Raw genomic sequence first — 22,363 nt, forward strand, 5'->3', positions numbered from 1 at the left:
AGAAGCAGAATAATAAAAGATAAGGGTAGGAGGGAAGAATCAGGGCTGCGAACGTCAGGCAGCTACCTCGATGCTCCCGAAGAAATGCTGATCCGCTAGATAGGTCCTCCCTCAGACTGTGATGCACCTAAATCTGCACACAAGGTGCAGGGAGTAAAGTAAGTACTCCGACTCAGTGAGTAATAGCAATAAATAACGACTGAAAGTAAGAATTCTCGTAAAAACACTACACAGTTCTATAACAAACAGTAAAGGCAGTAGACAACAGCTAAGTGGGGAAAAACAGGTGAATATCTCTCAAAGTCCGGCAATTTACCTACACTGATGCGGCGTGCAGCCCGATCCGTACAGAATACTGCTGCGGCATGCAGCCCGATCCGATAATAGTATATACTGCTGCGGCGTGCAGACCGATCCAATAATAATATATACTGCTGTGGCGTGCAGCCCGATCCAATAATAATAGTCGACTGCGCTCACTGGGGTTGTGCAGACTCCGGAGGGGCTCCTACAGCCCAAGCGCTATACTACTGCGGCGTGCAGTCCGATCCATATAATATATCACTGCGGCGTGCAGCCCGATCCATATATGTATATATATATACTGCTGCGGTGTGCAGCCTGATCCGATGTATATCAAATACCCTCACTATGGGGTCCTCGACCCCTCTCAGTCAATACAGACTTGGCCACTCGGGCTCACTCAGCTAAGACAGGGTTTCCAACCCCAGGTATTTCTCATTTCAATTTCCAAACCGGTTCATATTATGTTTTACAGTTAAGAATATGACTGAGAGTATGATTTCAACAAGTAAAGTGGGGTCAACTAGCACAACATACCCCCTAAGGGTTCTACAGATCGGCACAAGGCCCCAAACATGGCAACTAGCCCAAAATATACTGATATTAATTAAGTCTCCGTCAAAAATACAGTAGAGTCATCAATCGGGATGGACCGAGTCCGAATCCCCAGCAGTAAATAGCACCACGCTCATCATACGGCGTGTCTCATCTCACATAGCACCACGTAGTGCAATTCCGGGGTTTCAAACCCTCAGAACATCATTTATAACCATTACTCACCTCAAGCTGGCCAAAGTCCTAGCTCGCTATCCCCTTGCCTCGCAAATCAACCTCCTCGTGCGTAGAATCTGGTCAAAACCACAAGGAATACATTACAATAGGCTAAGGGAACATAACCCAATCGAAAAGACTCGAAAATTATCAAAAATCACGAAGTTGGCAAAACCCGAGCCCGGGCCCACTTCTCGAAAAATTACAAAATTTACATCACCGGATTCCTCGTCTCGCCACGAGTTCATACATATCAAATTTACCAAAATCGGAGTTCAAATGCCCCCTCAAATCCCAAATTTTCATTTCAAAAGTCAAGCCCTAGTTCTTCCAATTTTTACCCAAATTTCCAGGGATTTACAGGTTGATTCTTCAATAAAATGATGTTTCTAGGCCATAGGACTCACCTCCAATCAATTCCCGTCGAAACCCTCTTCAATTTCTACCAAAAAGCTCTCAAGGTGCTCAACAATGGAGGAAAATGGACCAAGCTTCGCGGATGATATGATTTAAAAACCCTTCTGCCCAGGTGCAATTTACCCTACGCGAACGCGGTCAACACCCCTGCGTTCGCGATGACCAGAAATTGTTGACCAAAATTTAACTCTATGCGAACGCGGCTCCCAGCACGCGAACGCGAACCATCAGAAACTCTACCTACGCGAACGCGTGCCCTATGACGCGAACGCATTGAACAACTTCACAAGGCCCTGATTTCCTCCTACGCGAACGCGTTACCTCCAACGCGAACGCGATGCTTTGCCTTCCATAACTTCGCGAACGCGGCCCTCTTCCACGCGAACGCGAAGACCAAACTTCCAAGCCTCCAATTTCCTCTACGCGTTCGCGACATCACCCACGCGAACGCGAAGGGTAAATCTCTGCAACACCAACAACTGAAAATCTGCTACTTTTGAAGTCCAAAAATGGTCCGATTGACCATCCGAAACCACCCCGAGGCCCCCGGGACCTCAACCAAAAGCACCAACACATCCTAAAACATTATTCAAACTTGTTCCAATCTTCAAAACACATCAAACAACGCTAACACCATTAAATCACATCGGATTCAAGCCTAAGTTTCTTCAAAACTTCCGAATTACGCATTTGGTCAAAAACCCGACCAAAACACCTCTGAATGACCTGAAATTTTGCACAAACATCCAAAATCACCTAACGGAACTAGTGCAACTCCCGAAATTCCAGTCCGACCTCCGGATCAAAATCTCACCTATCAACCGGAATTCGCCAAAATACTAACTTCGCCAATTCAAGCCTAATTCTACACCGGACCTCCAAAACCAATTCCGATCGCACTCCTAAGTCACAAATCATCCCCCGAAGCTAACCGAATCATCGGAAATCACATCCAAGCCCTCTAACTAAATAGTCAACTTCCGGTTGACTTTTCAGAAACAAGCTTTCCTTAAAGAGACTAAGTGTCTCATTTCCATCTAAAACCAATCCAATTCGACTCGATCACCTCCAATACCGATAATGAAGCATAGAGAAACATAAAATGAGGGAAACGGGGCGGTAACTCACGTGACGACGGGCCGGGTCGTCACATCAACGTTGGTCGCCAAGTTTAAATTATATATATTTAAATTTTATATTTTTTTAAAATAATAATATAATTATTAAAAATTTGAAGGTGGGTCCCACTTTTACGACCAACATTGGTCGCTAATCTCAGTAAACCTTTGACCAAGCAAGTCTGACCAGTCCAGTCAACATTTTGACTAATTTGGCGACCAAGTGGCGACCATCCTTGGTCGCTAATTTGTTTCATTTATTTATTTTATTATTCTCTTCTTTTTTTTTTCAATTCATTTTATCTAACTTATATCTAATCTATTTTTCTGGCTTGGCTAGGTGGGATAGCCGAGCCATTCCCTTTTCTTTCGGATAGCAGGTTGGGCAAAACCACTAAAGAAAAAAATCTATTCAATTAGCAAAAAAGGAGAGAGAGGGATTCGAACCCTCGATAGTTCTTTGTTAAAACAATACCGGTTTTCAAGGCCGGGGCTATCAACCGCGCTAGTTTGGTGACCAACGTTGGTCGCTTTTCTCTACAGACCAACTTTGGTCGCTATATTTTGGTCGCTTTTTTGCGGAATTCTAGTAGTGACAGATTGTTCTATTTGCTCCAAATAGCTACAAAATTTTAAAGAATATATAATAACCAACATGAGTTCATACACTTAGAGTTGAATAAAAAATAAATAAGCCAAAACTACTTACTGCAGCAAGGACGTAAGATTAGTGTTCAGGGAAATTATTTGCCAATGTTCCAAAGTAGAATTTTTTTAATAATAGAGGGACTTAGTAGACCCGTTTGTGCCACGGGAAGAATTAAATGATAGCTGCAGCACTAATAACCAAAGTCGCATACATATAAAATGGCAACCATTCGTAGAAACTCATGACAAACCCCAGGAAAGTTGTTATGATAAGTAAGTGTTAAATTAAAATATTTCAAACCCCCCAAAAGTTCTTGTGATAAATTAGTCTTACATAAAATATTCCTCTATCGGATGAAGAAGTAAATAGTGAAGTTCAACAAATTTTCTCATTGTATTTCTGTGGGTAATACATTAATCATTAATAGATATAGTGTTCCGTGATATTAAAAATTTATTTTATATCTTTTTAAAACATCTCATGAGAACTTCGGTTGGTAATATTTATAGGTGAAATGAGAAATTGAACTGCCGCAACTGATGGATTCTAGAAAACCAAACAAGTACTCATGCGCAGAAAAAAAGAAGGCTGCAATGCAGCTTAAACATCGTGATACGCAGAGCCAAATATCTCCTCATAGAAGGGAAGCGATGTTGTTGTCGCGACGTATGAGAAGACAAAATTTTGCAAAGCACAGCCTTCTTGAAAGTCCGATTGTTGCTGTCCTAGAGCAGGCAACATCATCTTGGGACAAAGCAGGATTTCTAAAACAAACTAATCTTACCATACGAGAACCATATGTAATTGATACAAAGATGCTTATGTATTCTGTTTCGAAACTTAGTATAATACCTTATTTATCTTATGTGCCTATAAGCTAAAATAGGCAAATAGCACGTGCTCTATTGTACTCTATTTTGCACCTACTGAAGCTTCGTTGTACGCTTTTAAATGCCTTCGATGTTGTGTTATCAGCTACCAGCAATCAAGCAGTGAGTACATCGCGGGATAATTTAGAAAAAGGAAAGGGTATATTGGATCCCCCTATCATTCGTGAAATAGGTAACATATCCTTCGCTTTGTGAAAAAGGTTATATTGTTGTACTCATATTTATACACTATATATTATTAGTACAAGGATGCTTATTTATTTTATTTGCAGATTGAGTATGATATCTTACTTATCTTATATGTGCCTATAAACTAAAATACAAGAATATTATACGATCCTTTACACTTTATTTAGCATCTACTGAGGCGTCACTGTACGCTTTTAAATGTCTTGGCTATTCTATTTACCAGCTGTCAGTCTTCAAAGTCGCACGACTAGAGTCATGGATAATCCAGAAAAAGGAAAGCGTATATTGGATACCCCTATCATTCGTGAAACAGGTAAACCTGCCTTTACATTGAATTTTTTTTTTTGAGAATGACATTGTTTGTACATTATTATAATCTGTGACTATTTGTATATAAGGGTCCAAATCGGGTACATCTAACATTTCATGTTTCGTTGAACGCTGTTCCAATCAAAGGTTTGCAAAAACTTTTTATTATAATAATGTCCACCATACGTATACCTTAGTGTTTCCCTTTTTTTATGATACTTCTTATATATTCAGTTCATAGCCGGGCTAGAAAGGCTTGTCCGGCCGCTAAAGAGCAACGAAGTGAGTATGTTGCTCTAAAAAAGGTTCCGCACTGCCAATACTGTCGTGCAAAGAGGTTCGAATATGAACCTCCAGGATTTTGTTGTAACAGTGGTTCAATAAGGTTGACATCTCATAAAATGCTAACTAAATTATCAGTGCCACGACCCAATTTCCATCCCGGTCGTGATGGCGCCTCTCGTGAAGACAAGGCCAGCCAACTAACCCAAATCCTTTCACTTTAACAATTATTAATCATAAATGAATAGATAAATACAGCTTAACGACAATAATAACTAGTATTTACAACCCAACACAACCCGACCGGGGTGTCACAAGTCACGAGCATCTAAGAAAAACCTTAACACAACTACAGGCCAATAAATATATACAAGTAAAATTTATGGAAAACAAAAGACAACATCCGGTGCCGCGAACGCTGGCGGTCACCTTGCTCAGCTACAATAACAATACCTTCAATCCGCTAATAACCCGCTACCGGGTGAAGGATACCTGCAACTGCACGCGAGGTGCTGGGAGTAAAGTGAGTACTTCCAACTCAGTGAGTAATAAACATATATAATGGCTGAAAGTAAGAAATTCCGAAATATTACAATATAAAGCTACACTCAGCGATTCAGCACATTAAACGGGGGAACAACAACAATACCAGGACAAGTAAGACAAATAGGTATAAATGCATGAATCCAATGCAATGCACATGACCGTTGCGGCGCGCAGCCCGATCCATTTGGGTACCCGCGCTCACTGTGGGGGTTCAGACTCCGGAGGGGCTCCTACAGCCCAAGCGCAATATCATCATAGTATCGCTGCGGCGTGCAGCCCGATCCATCCTCAGTCCAGAACATGCAAATGAGCCACTCGGGCAATGTCAAGTAATAGCTTTTAACTCAAAACATCAGAAAAATGCAATTTAAGTCTTTAAACTTTAACAATATGACTGCACATTTCAAAACAGGGTTTAACTCAGGACTAAAATCATTTAATATGCTAAGTGTCATGAAAACAGTGATAATAATCCCTATGTCACGACCCAAACCGAAGGGCCGCGACGGGCACCCGGTGCCTTACTCAACCGAGTACCAACGTAACATATCTTTCTTATCATACTATCATGGGTAAATGAGCTAGAAAACCCTTCATGAGATAACAAGAATAAAACATAAGGGAATACTTAACGTATGATGACCCAGCATGATATACAAACTTATACATGTGACATACGGGCCTATAAGGCCGACATGACCATTTGTAAACTCAAAACATAGGCCGACAAGGCCATACAAGTATCCATACACCTGACATCTGTCTACAAGCCTCTAAGAGTACATAAAATTATAAAGGTCGGGACAGGGCCCCGCTATACCAATCAATACATATCCAAAGCATACTGACCAAATAGGCAACTCCGGAGCAAGTGGAGTGCACCAACACCTTCGCTGAGCTGATAGCCTACTAGGAGGAATATCAACCTGTCTATCGGGACCTGCGGGCATGAAACGCAGCGTCCCCAGGCAAAAGGGACGTCAGTACGAATAAAGTACCGAGTATGTAAGGCAGGAAAGCATAAACAAGATCAGTAACGTAAAGAGAGATAGAGGAGATACAACCTGTAACATCTGAGTGCATGTGGGGGCTACTGACATGAAATGCATAATACATATATATACATAAGCTTTTAAAAACATACGCCTCTGTGGGCATCATCATCATCATATCATACCCGGCCTCAAAGAGGACTCGGTAAAACGTATCCCGAGCCCATCATAAGGCTCGTAGAATCATGCCCGGCCACGTGGAGCTCGGTAAACCAACTGATCAGTGTTTCACAATAGGTGCCATACCCGGCCGACTATAGCGCGGCTCGGTAGAGTAAAGTAGATACATATATAATGCATGCTGGACTCATGGAGTCATGTTCTAAACCTTTTGGAGTGACATAAGGTATTGCACCATCGATTAACATTATGGACATCATACCATCAATATTGAACTTCACTAGGACTCAAGGATCATATATACTTTCTTGGAATAACTTTGTAAGGAAAGAATAACATGGACAACCTTAGTTGCTAGGAGTAGATTCATTATGAAATAGCGTATCGTTTATGTTCGTTTCACTTTAGATCATGCCAAAAGGATGAAGGAGAGCCTTAACATACCTTGTATATACTGCCCCAATCTCAAGCTATGAAATTTTCACGACTCCTTAGTCTACAATAAGAGAAACGATACTGTAGTTATCATTCAAGCGTCATAACTATTATGTATCGACCACAACCTATTTTACGATGAAACGGACAGCACCTCCCCTATATATATGACTTCACACAATTCCAAACAATCACCAAACAGCCCAAACAACATCAATAATAATCATATTGAGCCTCCCAAAACAGTCCACGCACAACCTAATCACTTCATACATACGACGGCCACCGTAGTCGTGTCAAACGATCCGGAAATGTTACGAAGAACTACCAGCCCACAACCCTACATCTATATGGTGTTTTTCCACATCCTTCCTCCTCCAAAACTCCACAAAACATTAGTAAAAGATACAACCCAATACCAACACGAAACAACCCAAAAACAGCGCACAACAAGTCGAATAATTCGAACTCACGGCTTCCAATCACCGTCCCGTGAGTTCTAGCTATTAGGAAATGAATTTATCAACATTCCTTCATATTTAAAAGCTTAAATACAGAAATAAGGAATTTTCTTAACTTTTAAATACCTTCCAAAACTCCAACTACAAAGAAAAAGAGAGGCAATATAGCGATACTCACGTCGTGGGGATCGTTCTAGTGTTATTGCTTCGTGATTTTGTGCCTCGGATGATAATCTTGTTGGATAACCTTGTGGACAGCTTAAGGGTGAGGTTAGGGGTCTTATTTGGTCGAGCTCTCTGGAATTATGAAGAAAGAGACGACATAGGAAGATAAATATCCATTTTGGTTGAAAAGTCAAAAGGTGCTACTTGGCACCATCTCATTGGCCCTTTTTCAAATACCTATATCTTTTTATCCGGATATCGTATGAACGAACGGTTAAGAGTGTTGGAAACTAGATTCCAAGACCTTCAATTTGATATATAATATGTCCCAAAAAAACCTCATATAACACACGAAATGTATTGCTCAAAAAGCTTTAGTGACACACCTACTTGCCAACTATACAGTCTGTGCAGTCTTGCAAAACTGCAAATATCTCTCTACCCCGATGTCGTATCGAAGAACGGTTTAATGCATTGGAAACTAGACTCGTAGATCTTCAATATGATATGTAGATCATCCATTGATTCCAAGTATATTGGGAGAAAAGTGCATCTACATTTGACCTAAATGTCAGCAAATTATAAATGGAACTTGTGATGACCTTTTCCAACTTTTGTTCCACAACTCGCTTGACTTCAAAACATAACACCAACTATCGTACGACTAAAATAACTCATAATATAATCTCGTTATAATGTTAATAACCCTAGTATCACCCCAAAAGTACATGGTAAAATATTCCAACTTGTCGACTTTCGACGAAACTTATTTTCTTCAATTCGTTTAGCTTCTAAGCCTTCAAACCCTCTTGCTACTTGGTACTAATGATCTTAAATATTTGTAACCTCCACATTAACATGATGAACTAACTTTGTAAACTTTTAAAAGATGATTCCCTTTTTGAGCTCACATTAATTGACTTATGACGTACTCTTACATACGATAACACGGGGTGTAACACCCTAAAGGATTCAAATAATCGGCACGAAGCCCAAAACATGGCAATCAACCCAAATCACGATAGCATCAAGTAGGTTTCAGTCAATTACGCAGTAAAATCAACAACCGGGACGGACCAAGTCGCAATCCCCAACGGTGCTCTACCCCACGCTCATACCAGGCGTGCAAGTCACCACAATACAGCACTATGATGTGCAAATCCGGGGTTTCAAACCCTCAGGATATCATTTACAAGTATTACTCACCTCGAACCGGTGAAATCTCTAGCTCTCGACGCCTTTGCCCCTCAAACCGGCCTCCACGCGCGTCGAATCTAACCAAAGTCAGAGTGAATACATTACAATATGCCAAGGGAACAATACCCAATCGAAAACAACCAAGAAATAGCAGAAATCTCGAAACTAGCAAAACCCGAGCCCCGGGCCCGATTCTCGAAAAATTACGAAATTCACATCACCGGATTCCTCGTCTCACCACGAGTCCATACATATAAAGTTCACCAAAATCGGAGTTCGTTTGACCCTCCAAATTCCATTTTTACATCAAAATTCTCAAACCCTAACTTACCCCATTTTTACCCTTTAATTCCTTGGGTTTTCAGTGTTAATTCATGTTTATACACAATAATAACATAATCTAAGCCCAAGAATCCATACCTGATGATAGCCCTCGAAACCCTCTTCAAAAATCGCCCAAAATCTCCTTAGTCTGAAGTCCAAAATGTTGTTCTTTCAAAAATTCGCGAAGATGATTAATTTCACTTAACTGCCAGGCATTTCGCTTCTGCGGATCCAGTACCGCTTTTGCGGCTCCCGCTTATGCGGTCAACGTCCGCTTTTGCGGACCTTTCACTTAAGGCAACCTTCCGCTTCTGTGGTCCCCAATCGCATCTGTGGGACCGCTTAAGCGATCCAATGTTCCGCTTCTGCGGAACCTGACCAGGGTTCCAAATTCCGCTCCTGCGAGGTCTAGCTCGCTTCTGCGAGACCGCCTATGCGGTCCTCCTTCCGCTCCTGCGGAATCTAGCAAGGGCCAAGACTTCCGCTTCTGCGCACCTTCCAATCGCTTCAGCGAGACCGCACCTGCGGTCCCATAACTGCAGGTGCGAAACCAACAGATACCAGCAAGGTTGAACCTGCAATTAACTCCAAAAACCTTCCGCTTAACCACCCGAATTCACCCCGAGGCCCCCGGGACCTCAACCAAAAACACCAACACATCGGAATACCTTATTCAAACTTGTTCCAATCCTCAAAACACTTCAAACAATGCTAAAACCATCAAATCACATAGGATTCAAGCCTAAGTTTCTTAAAAACTTCCGAATTACGCATTCGATCAAAAACCCGACCAAACGATGTCCGAATGACCTGAAATTTTACACACATATCCAAAATCACCTAACGAAGCTACAACAACTCTCGGAATTCCATTCCGACCCTCGGATCAAAATCTCACCTATCAACCGAAATTCGCCAAAATACTAACTTCGCCAATTCAAGCCTAATTCTACACCGGACCTCCAAAATCAATTCCGATCGCACTCCTAAGTCACAAATCATTTCCCGAAGCTAACCAAATCACCGGAAATCACATCCGAGCCTTCTAACTCATAAGCCAACGTCCGGTTGACTTTTTCAACTTAAGCCTTCCTTAAAGAGACTAAGTGTCTCACTTCTTATCAAAACCAATCCAAATCAACTCTAACACACCACATACCGATAACGAAACATAAGGAAACATAAAATGGGAGAAACGAAGCAGTAACACCTGAGACGACGGGTCGGGTCGTCACATCCTCCCCAACTTAAACCAACGCTCGTCCTCGAGCGTACCCAGAGTTGTACTAGAAGTAACCCAATAGCTGAATGACCTTACCAAACATATACCCGGGGTGATCCCTCGTCACCCTACCTCGCATAGGTCCGATAACACAATATAGCTGAAATTTCACAGTCCATCTAAACCATAAACCGTAGAACCACATTGCACTTTCCGAAATCATACACAAGATCAGAACCTCACACCTATACTCAGAATAAGCTCGAACCAACTATAATAACCCATACCTGTAACCTCAGGTGAAATCATATGATATACCACATAATCCAAACACTCGAAACGGTAGCCTCTATTCACAGCAGTCGCCCACAACAACCAAATACCGGTAGAAAACCTCTTATCAACTAAGTTCTTATTCCAACACTTTCATATACTGCCAACGATAAATGAAACATGCTATAAATCGTAACTATTTCTCATATCAACCATCCATGAAGCCGCTTCCCCTTTGACTAATACCACAACAGATTTTCGAGCTGAACCTCGATATTATCCTTCTAACAAGCTGAAATCAAATTTGTTCGTATTCATTAATGACTCTAACGATCACCTCGAATCCAACACACCACTCTGGTGATATGATACCTCAACACAGGCCTAAGCCACAACTTGCATAATACGCGTACCAACAAGAAACGACCTGAATATACTCAAATCATGAAAATAACTCAAACAAAAGAGCTGTACTTCAAGCTCATCAGTATCATCACAACACAAGGCTGAGACCCCGTCTCACATCATAGAAATAGAACACCTGAATCTACCCCGAAAGGTCATAACTCAACGCAGCCTCGCTACAATGCGCGATCCTATCCAAACACTGTTACACATGGAGCACCTCAAGACACTGTGATCAAAATTCGACAGCCACCCACAATTTGATGTCTGAAACCAAGGCAATTCATTGCACCCACGGTAAAATAAACAACATACGACACGCCACCTGATAGGTCATAACCCACACCCCATTTACCGAGCAACATCCGATTACTCTTCCCGCTCGACTTCCACCATGAATCCCCAATAGATCTGCATCACGTGTGCCCATAACCAACAAATCATAACGCCCCACAGCACAGAAAAGACAACAACTCATAGATCTCCCCAGATCACTAACAAGTTCAATATCGATCAAATCCACCTGTCCCTCAACAATACAACTCAAGACTAACCAAGCTAACTCAAGCTAAATACGTAGCCACATTGGCCTGCCAACGAACTCAATACCAAGAAAGCCTAAAGCTGCTCCTTCCACTACTATAACTCCTGCCGGAGTCGTACAATACGGTGCCCGGCACCAAATCAATATCGAAATCCACAACCTCGCCCGGAAACATGCCCGGCCACAAGGAACGCATCCGAAAAGGTCACTCAATACCGGAACTGAATCAATGGTAGAAACCTCTGCACTGACATCCGTCGCGAAGGCCCTATTAAGAAAAGCAATCCTTCTCAGCCGTCCGCTGCATCTTTTGAAATTTATACCACTCTGCATGAACATAATCCAATGCACCTCGCCAATCAACCCGTGGCATTTCCGGCATAGCCCGTAGCACAATAGTCTAGAATAAGCCAACACTAAGACAACGAGTCTACAATCCAATATCATATCCAAAATCTGGCATACCAAGCAAAGAAAGATCCACTCGGACCTCTAATTCCCAATAACCGCTAGACGGTGCCGAAACACACGATTTACAACCACTGCATAGTCTGATCACGAGAACTCCTAGTCTCCAACTCCATATAGCCCATGAATCACTATACCTGATCCCGAATTCCGCCGTATGAATACCTATTACACCTCGAGTATCCAATCACTCCACGAAAGATATTCTAAAATTTCCTGTGCCATCAAACAAACTCAGATATCAACAGACGATCCTAAATGCCACAACACTACCGAAGTATTATCAGTTTACATCACATTGCCCTTTTACTGGAACATATACCCCCGTCGACTCACTATGGTTGGCAATACCATTTTCCTTAATCATTTGAAAATCGATTCTTTAATCACTTACAGCTGCCCGTGCTGCTTAAGAATTTAATGACTTTCCATTATGAACTGAACCGTAACCTTACACACACAAATCCCAATCCTCCACAACATATCACATATACCATACCACGCTAGGATAACATGAGAACTCCATCTCCCTTTTCTCAACCACAAACATCTATGTACCCAACTAGTCGAGAACTCTCCATTGATCCCATCTAGAATAAAATCACTACACATCCCATGCTTCGCATGCCTATAGACAATATATACGTCTCCAAACCACGATAAAACTCATTAAAAAACTCTCTCCCCAATTCCATTGCACAAGCTAAACTGCCACGACTGAATCCTTCTACCCAAACCCAGCTAAGCAAGCTGTCAGAACTCAAGAGCATTGCTGCGACATGCCTGTAAAAGGTCATTACCTCGAACACATACGAAGAATTAATCATACCCTTACCATACCGATTTGGTCTATTATCAAGCTATTCCATCTATCTAATTTCCCTTCTGATCCATCATCAACTTGATATTCCTCCCTTGCCGTAGCATCACAATGCCTCAATCCAGGCTTACCACACGAAACTTGAACATGAGACCACACTGTCTAAGACCCATAGGCCACTGAATACTCTCTCAATGCTTCCCAGAAATACCACGTTCCAGAATACTTTACTTGAAGAACTTCCTGCGAATCTGAGTTCGTTACCATTACTTCCCAGATACTGATACATAGCATCCCATAATTAAAATGAAATACCACAAGCCTTGATCTTTTCTAATGAAAACACAGTCTCTAGCCACATACACAACCTTAAGACACCTGATTATCACATGCAAAATCTTGAACACAATAAAACCATTCTCGAGAGTCGTTCACTCTTATACAACTGTAATTTACCTGACTTAACGAACAGAACCATTCGTGCCTTATAGCACTCCGACACTGCAGAACATGATCTCATACCAATACAAACAACCATCTTCCTTCTCTGTACACTGAGCATTCTTTACCAACAACAACTCTAGACATTCCGAAATTCTCATACCCTATGGAACATACTATAACCTTTGTCGAAATTTTGCTTCACTCGCCCATCCTCGGCTCAATTTCTACAACTAGAACCGATTCGCCAGCATACCTCGAGACGTAACCAACATAGCACATAACCGTGCATTTAGCTAATCAACAGCAACCTCCCCAACTTGGCTCGAAGCCATATATCAAGACACACTTAACAACTCATAACACTTTTACTCTAATGATGCCACAATGTCATGGTGAGATTAAACTCAAATCATCTACAAGTTTGTGAAAACACAGATCATCTAGTACTGAAATCCTCTACAACCCTCGCATTCATCCCCACATCAACTGAGTCCACTCTCTTAAGCGACCCGAATTTTTAAATTTCAACACATACCCTTCAATTACACAGGAGATCTTCTAACATACACGCAAGGACCATACCACTCAAGAACACTCCGCAGGAGATGACCCCTGCTTCGCCTCAATTTAGTACTTCAGCATTCCTTTCACCATTATATACGTTACTCAGTCATTAGTCTTCCTGAGTCCGAACTCATACCGCCGCATACAATGCACGTCACTTCCCAACTAGGAGGTACGACAATGTTCTTCACGCGCCCATAATTCGGGCTACACATCAATCCACAATAGGAGTCGAATCACTTAACAGTTCATCTATTATCCTGCAGACTTCTTCGTCACTAACAAGTCATATAATTACATCTCGCAGTACTAACATACTCATCACATGAATACCAAACCGCCATTCCGGCTAATAGGGGCAATACTGAACATATAAGTTCAAAACACTTGCTCACACAATCAGCACCTCGGTGCTCAAGCCATAGGCAAAGATCCGGCCTCAAGTCCTCCAGACTGGCCCAACATACTCACGAAGATCACATCTCGCCCCTTGATCGGGGAATCGCAAGCCATCGAGGCACATATAATACTGAGCGCTCACGTGCGCATACAGACGTGTGGAAGGAATTTCAAGAGTTATATCTCAAGCTGAATTCACATCACCGGATTCCTCGTCCCGCCACGAGTCCATACATATAAAGTTCACCAAAATCGGAGTTCGTTTGACCCTCCAAATTACATTTTTACATTAAAATTCTCAAACCCTAACTTGCCCCATTTTTACCCCTTAATTCCTTGGGTTTTCAGTGTTAATTCATGTTTATACACAATAATAACATAATCTAAGCCCGAGAATCCATACCTGATGATAGCCCTCGAAACCCTCTTCAAAAATCGCCCAAAATCTCCTTAGTCCGAAGTCCAAAATGTTGTTCTTTCAAAAATTCGCAAAGATGATTAATTTCACTTAACTGCCAGGCATTTCGCTTCTACGGATCCAGTACCGCTTTTGCGGCTACCGCTTATGCGGTCAACGTCCGCTTTTGTGGACCTTTCTCTTAAGGCAACCTTCCGCTTCTGCGGTCCCCAATCGCATCTGCGGGACCGCTTAAGCGATCCAATGTTCCGCTTCTACGGAACCTGACTAGGGTTCCAAATTTCGCTCCTGCGAGGTCTAGCTCGCTTCTGCGAGGCCGCCTATGCGGTCCTCCTTCTGCTCCTGCGAAATCTGGCAAGGGCCAAGACTTCCGCTTCTGTGCACCTTCCAATCGCTTCAGCGAGACCGCACCTGCGGTCCCATAACCGCAGGTGCGAAACCAATAGATACCAGCAAGGTTGAACCTGCAATTAACTCCAAAAACCTTCCGCTTAACCACCCGAATTCACCCCGAGGCCCCCGGGACCTCAACCAAAAACACCAACACATCCTAATACCTTATTCAAACTTGTTCCAATCCTCAAAACACTTCAAACAACGCTAAAACCATCAAATCACATCGGATTCGTGCCTAAGTTTCTTAAAAACTTCCGAATTACGCATTCGATCAAAAACCCGACCAAACGATGTCCGAATGACCTGAAATTTTACACACATATCCAAAATCACCTAACGAAGCTACAACAACTCTCGGAATTCCATTCCGACCCTCGGATCAAAATCTCACCTATCAACCGGAATTCGCCAAAATACTAACTTCGCCAATTCAAGCCTAATTCTACACCGGACCTCTAAAATCAATTCCGATCGCACTCCTAAGTCACAGATCATTTCCCGAAGCTAACCAAATCACCGGAAATCACATCCGAGCCTTCTAACTCATAAGTCAATGTTCGGTTGACTTTTCCAACTTAAGCCTTCCTTAAAGAGACTAAGTGTCTCACTTCTTATCAAAACCAATCCAAATCAACTCTAACACACCACATACCGATAACGAAACATAAGGAAACATAAAATGGGAGAAACGAAGCAGTAACACCTGAGACGACGGGTCGGGTCATCACAATCAGAGTTATACTTTGGAAATACTGAAGAATCTGAAAACTTTCGAACTTATATTAGAACGTACGACAACATGTTTGCATTTGCTTCACCTGGTGTAAAGTATGATAAAGTGCTAACGAAAAAAAATTGCAGTATCTACACATTTAGAGTCTAAGGACAACAGATGATTTAATCCCTTCCAATGAAAAACCTAGGAATTTACAGCTGTACTTCTACGACCATGATAATGAACTAGCTGATAGGATGGCTTGTTCGACAAAAATTAATGAATTAATAGTTGTGACGACCCGGCCCGTCGTCACATGAGTTACCGCCCCGTTTCCCTCATCTTTATGTTTCTCTATGCTTCATTATCGGTATTGGAGGTGATCGAGTCGAATTGCATTGGTTCTAGATGGAAATGCGACACTTGGTCTCTTTAAGGAAAGCTTATTTTGGAAAAGTCAACTGGAAGTTGACTATTTAGTTAGAGGGCTCGGATGTGAATTTCGGTGATTCGGTTAGCTTCGGGGGATGATTTGTGACTTAGGAGTGCGATCGGAATTGAATTTGGAGGTCCGGTGTAGAATTAGGCTTGAATTGGCGAAGGTTGGATTTTGGCGAATTCTGGTTGGTAAGTGAGATTTTGATCCGGGGGTCGGAATGGAATTCCGAGAGTTGCAGTAGCTTCGTTAGGTGATTTTGGATGTGCGGGTTAAATTTCAGGTCATTTGGACGTCGTTTAGTTGGGTTTTTGATCGAATGTGAGTTTCGGAAGAATTTGATAAACTTAGGCTTGAATCCGTGGTGAATTGATGATTTTTGTGTTGTCTGACGTGTTTGATGATTGGAACAAGTTCGTATGAGGTTTTAGGTTGTGTTGGTGTTTTGGTTGAGGTCCCGGGGGCCTCGGGGTGAATTGGAGTGGTTAAAAGAGAGTTTTTGAAGGTTTCTTCAGGTCTGATATTGCTGGTATCTGGTATTTCCGCTTCTGCGGAAATGGACCGCAGAAGCGGGTGAGCGATCGCAGAAGCGGTCAGGCGTGGGCTAGGGTAGTTTCGCATAAGCGGAAGTTGGTCGCTTCAGCGGGTCCGCATAAGCGGACAATGTACCGCAAAAGCTGTTTTGAGAGAACCGCAAAAGCGGAGTTCGAGACGCATAAGCGAAGTCTGGATTTTTAAGTGAAGACCGCATAAGCGGATTTTTGGCCGCAGAAGCGGTCCCGCATAAGCGGAAGTGGGACCGCATAAGCGAAAATCGCTGTTGGCAGAAAGGTTTAAAGGATTTATTTCATCCGCGAGCTCCACCATTTTTCCTCCATTGTTGAGCGATCTTGGTAGCTATTGACGCGATTTTGTGAGGGTTTTGACTGGGAATCAATTGGAGGTAAGTCCTATGGTCTAGAAACATCATTTTTATTGAAGAATCTACCTTTAATTCTTGGAAGTTGGGTAAAAATTGGAAGAACTAGGGCTTAGGTTTTGGAATGAAAATTTGGGATTTGAGGGGGCATTTGAAATTCGATTTTGGTAAATTAGATATGTATGAACTCGTGGCGAGACGAGGAATCCGGTGATGCGAATTTCGTAATTTTTTCGAGAAGTGGGTCCGAGGCTCGGATTTTACCAACTTCGTGAGTTTTGATAATTTTCGAGTCTTTTCGATTGGGTTATGTTCCCTTAGCCCATTATGATGTATTCCTTGTGGTTTTGACCAGATTCTACGCACGAGGAGGTTGATTTGCGAGGCAAGCGCAAAGCGAGCTAGGATTTCGGCCGGCTTGAGGTGAGTAATAGTTATAAATGACGTTCTGAGGGTTTGAAACCCCGGATTTGCACTTTGTGGTGCTATGTTGAGGTGAAACACACGCTGTATGATGAGCGTGGGGTTGTTACTGCTGGGGATTCGGACTCGGTCCATCCCGATTGATGTCTCTACTGTATTTTTGGCTGAGACTTAATTAATATCAGTATATTCTGGGCTAGTTGCCATGTTTGGGGCCTTGTGCCGATATGTAGAACCCTTAGGGGGTACTTTGTACTAGTTGACTTCACCTTACTTGTCGAAATCATACCCTCAGTCATGTTCTTATCTGTTAAACATAATCTGAACCGGCTTTAGAAATTGGCAATCCAAATGAGGAACACCTGGGGTTGGAAACCCTGTCTTAGCTGAGTGGGCCCGAGAGGCCAAGTCTATATTGACTGAGAGGGGTCAAGGGCCCCATAGTGAGGGTATTTGATATATATACCGGATCAGGCTGCACGCCGCAGCGAAATACATATATACATATATGGATCGGACTGCACGCGGCAGTGATATATTATATGGATCGGACTGCACGCCGCAGTATTATAGCGCTTGGTCTGTAGGAGCCCCTCCGGAGACTGCACACCCCCAGTGAGCGCAGTCGATTATTATTATTGGATCGGGCTGCACGCCGCAGCAGTATATATTAATATTGGATCGGGCTGCACGCCGCAGTAGTATACTGTACGGACCGGGCTGCACGCCGCAGCAGTGTAAGTAAATTACCGGACTCTGAGAGGAGTAAGTGAGTTGTGGACTGGTTTGAGGGATATTCACCTGTTTTCCTCACTTAGCTGTTGTTTACTACATTTGATTTCGATATAGAACTGTGTAGTGTTTTTACGAGTTTTCTTATCTTCAGTCGTTATTTATCTCTGTTATTCACTGAGTCGGAGTACTCACTTTACTCCCTGCACCATGTGTGCAAATACAGGTATCCAGGAGGCTCTGTAGAGTGCTTTGCTGTTGCTCAGATTTGATATCGGAGTTATCGAGGTAGCTGCATGGCGTCCGCAGGACCCGATTCCTCCCCTTATCCCCTTTGTTTCCGCATTTTAGACCTTTACATGTATAGGTTACTACTCGATTGTATGTAGAGGCTCTAGACTCGTGACACCAGATCCTTGGGCGTTGTTTTTGGTATTTGCTATGGTTTCTCCGCACTGATTTAGCTATTATCACATATTAGAATCATGCTTAACTGGTAATTTAACTCTTTTATTTGGTAATGTGTTTCGTACCTGGGTTGAGAGTGTTCAAATGGTCGGGCTTGCCTAGCATTGTGTTGGGCGCCATCACGACCGGGATTGGGGTCGTGACAAGTTGGTATCAGAGCCTAGGTTACTGGGTCTCGCGAGTCTTGAGCCGATTTAGTAGAGTCTCGCGGATCGGTACGGAGACGTCTGTACTTATCCTCGAGAGGCTGCAGAACCTTTAGGAAATTTTCCACATTCTTGGAATTCTTGTCATGCGAACTCGTTGCTCCGAATACTAAACTTCTCCTTATTTTATTCTCTCACAGATGGTGAGGACACGAGCTACCGGACGTGGCGGACGACCACCGGTGCCACCTACTGAGGCCACCAGAGGCTGTGGACGCGGTCGTGGCCGAGGTAGAGCAGCGAGGGCAGCACCTATTGATCCACCAGCTGCCCCAGTTCCGGATCAGGTTCCAACAGTACCAGCTCAGGCACCGGCTGTGCCCATAGTGATTCCTGGCCTTCAGGAGACGTTAGCTCAGATCTTGACAGTGTGCACGGGCCTGGCTCAGGTGGTTTCAGCCACCACAGCACCAGCAGCTACTTCACAGGCCGGGGGAGGCAATCAGACCCCCGCTGTTCGCACACCTGAGCTGGTAGCACAGGGATTACAGACTCCAGAGGCACCTCTAGCTCAGCCAGTGGTACCAGTACAGGAGTTCAGGGTTCCAGTTATGCCCGAGGACAAGCAGCGTCGCCTCGAGAGGTTTGGTAGACTCCAGCCTCCGATATTTAGTGGAGCTGATGGCGAGGATGCTCAGGGTTTTCTCGACAGATGTCAGTGGATGCTCCGTACAGCGGGGATTCTTGAGTCCAGTGGTGTGGCTTTCACTACCTTTCAGTTTACGGGAGCTGCCTTCACTTGGTGGGAGGCGTATGAGTGGCATAGGCCGGCCGGTGCAGCACCTTTGACGTGGCAGGAGTTCTCCGCTCTCTTCTTAGAAAAGTATGTACCGCAGTCTCGCAAGGAGGAGCTGCGCAGACAGTTTGAGGGGCTACGGCAGGGAGATATGACAGTGTCCCAGTATGAGATGAGATTTTCTGAGTTGTCTCGTCATGCAGTTTGGCTGGTTCCGATAGATCGTGAGCGTATCCGGAGGTTTGTTGATGGTCTCACCTACCCTCTTCGTGTTCTTATGACTAGGGAGCGAGTGCTGGGTGCCACATTCGAGGAGGTGGTCGATATAGCCCGAGAGATTGAGTCAGTTCGCCGACAGGATCGAGATGAGAGGGAGGCCAAGAGGCCTCGAGGTTCTGGTAGTTACAGTGGCACTCCTTCGAGGGGCCAGTCCCAGCAGGGTCGGGGTCGTTCTTTCAGGCCCGCTCAGTCAGCTCGACCCGAGTACCGAGCAGGATCTTCAGGTCGTGGTTATCGGGGTTCTCAGCAGAGTCAGCCATCTCTCAGCGCTCTTCCAGCACAGAGTTCGTCTCGTGCTCCATATTCTCAGGGTTCTTCCAGGACGAGTGCATCAGCTAGTCACTCCGGCGCGAGGGGTTCCCTTCAGTCCCAGTTTCCAGTACCCGGGAGTTGCTATGAGTGTGGAGAGTTCGGGCATATGCGGAGGGAGTGTCCTTGTCGTACTGCTAGCTCATCTCAGCAGAAGGGTCAGCCCTCATCTTCGGGTCCAATTTCTCAGCACCCGCCCCGCCAGCTAGGGGTGAGGGTCAGGCAGCCAGGGGTCGCCCCAGGAGTGGTGGTCGATCGGGCGGTGGTCAGGCTCGCTTTTATGCTCTCCAGGGCAGGACAGATATATTGCTTCGGATGCTGTATTCAGNATTACATCTCGCCCCTTGATCGGGGAATCACTAGCCAGCAAGGCACATACAGAACTGAGCGCTCGCGTGCGCATACAGATGTGTGGAAGGAATTTCAAGAGTTATATCTCAAGCTGAATCAAGTACGCACGATAAGAATTCCAAGAATGGGAAGTTTTCCTAAAGATTCTGCAGCCTCTCGAGGATAAATACAGACGTCTCCGTACCGATCCGCGAGACTCTACTAAACCTGCTCATGACTCGTGAGACCTAGTAACCTAGGCTCTGATACCAACTTGTCACGACCCAATTCCCATACCCGGTCGTGATGGCGCCTCTCGTGAAGACAAGGCCAGCCAACTAACCCAAATCCTTTCACTAACAATTATTAAACATAAATGAATAGAAGATACAACCTAATGGCATTAGAAACTGTTAATTACTACCCGACCGGGGTGTCACAAGTCACGAGCATCTAAAGGAACCTAACTTAACTACAGGGCCAATATTATACCAAAAATGAATTTCTGGAAAAACAAAAGACAACATCCGGTGCCGCGAATGCTGGGCGACAGGATCGAGATGAGAGGGAGGCCAAGAGGCCTCGAGGTTCTGGTAGTTACAGTGGCACTCCTTCGAGGGGCCAGTCCCAGCAGGGTCGGGGTCGTTCTTTCAGGCCCGCTCAGTCAGCTCGACCCGAGTACCGAGCAGGATCTTCAGGTCGTGGTTATCGGGGTTCTCAGCAGAGTCAGCCATCTCTCAGCGCTCTTCCAGCACAGAGTTCGTCTCGTGCTCCATATTCTCAGGGTTCTTCCAGGACGAGTGCATCAGCTAGTCACTCCGGCGCGAGGGGTTCCCTTCAGTCCCAGTTTCCAGTACCCGGGAGTTGCTATGAGTGTGGAGAGTTCGGGCATATACGGAGGGAGTGTCCTCGTCGTGCTGCTAGCTCATCTCAGCAGAGGGGTCAGCCCTCATCTTCGGGTCCAGTTTCTTCAGCACCCGCCTCGCCAGCTAGGGGTGAGGGTCAGGCAGCCAGGGGTCGCCCTAGGAGTGATGGTCGATCGGGCGGTGGTCAGGCTCGCTTTTATTCTCTCCAGGGCAGGACATATGCTATTGCTTCGGATGCGGTTATTACAGGTATTATTTCAGTCTGCCACAGGGATGCCTCAGTTTTATTTGATCCCGGTTCCACCTATTCCTATGTGTCTTCATATTTTGCTCATCATTTGGGTACGACCCGAGGGTGTCTTGCGTTACCTGTCCATGTATCTACCCCGGTGGGTGATACTGTTGTTGTGGACCATGTATACCGGTCATGTTTGGTTACTATCGGGGGGGCTGGAGACCTGAGTTGATCTGTTGCTATTGAGCATGGTAGACTTTGATGTTATTCTGGGCATGGACTGGTTATCTCCGTGTCATGCTATTCTGGACTGTCATGCTAAGACAGTCACGTTGGCTATTCCGGGTATTCCGAGGATCGAGTGGCGTGGTATGACTGACTATGTGCCTAGCAGGGTGATTTCTTTTCTAAAGGCCCAGCGGATGGTTGGGAAAGGTTGTCTATCATATTTGGCTTTTGTGAGGGATGTGGGAGCTGAGACTCCCAGTCTTGATTCTGTTCCTGTTGTGAGGGAGTTCCCTGATGTGT

The sequence above is a fragment of the Nicotiana attenuata genome, unplaced genomic scaffold (genome assembly GCF_001879085.1).
Source record: "Nicotiana attenuata strain UT unplaced genomic scaffold, NIATTr2, whole genome shotgun sequence".
In the NCBI taxonomy this organism is placed as follows: Eukaryota; Viridiplantae; Streptophyta; class Magnoliopsida; order Solanales; family Solanaceae; genus Nicotiana; species Nicotiana attenuata.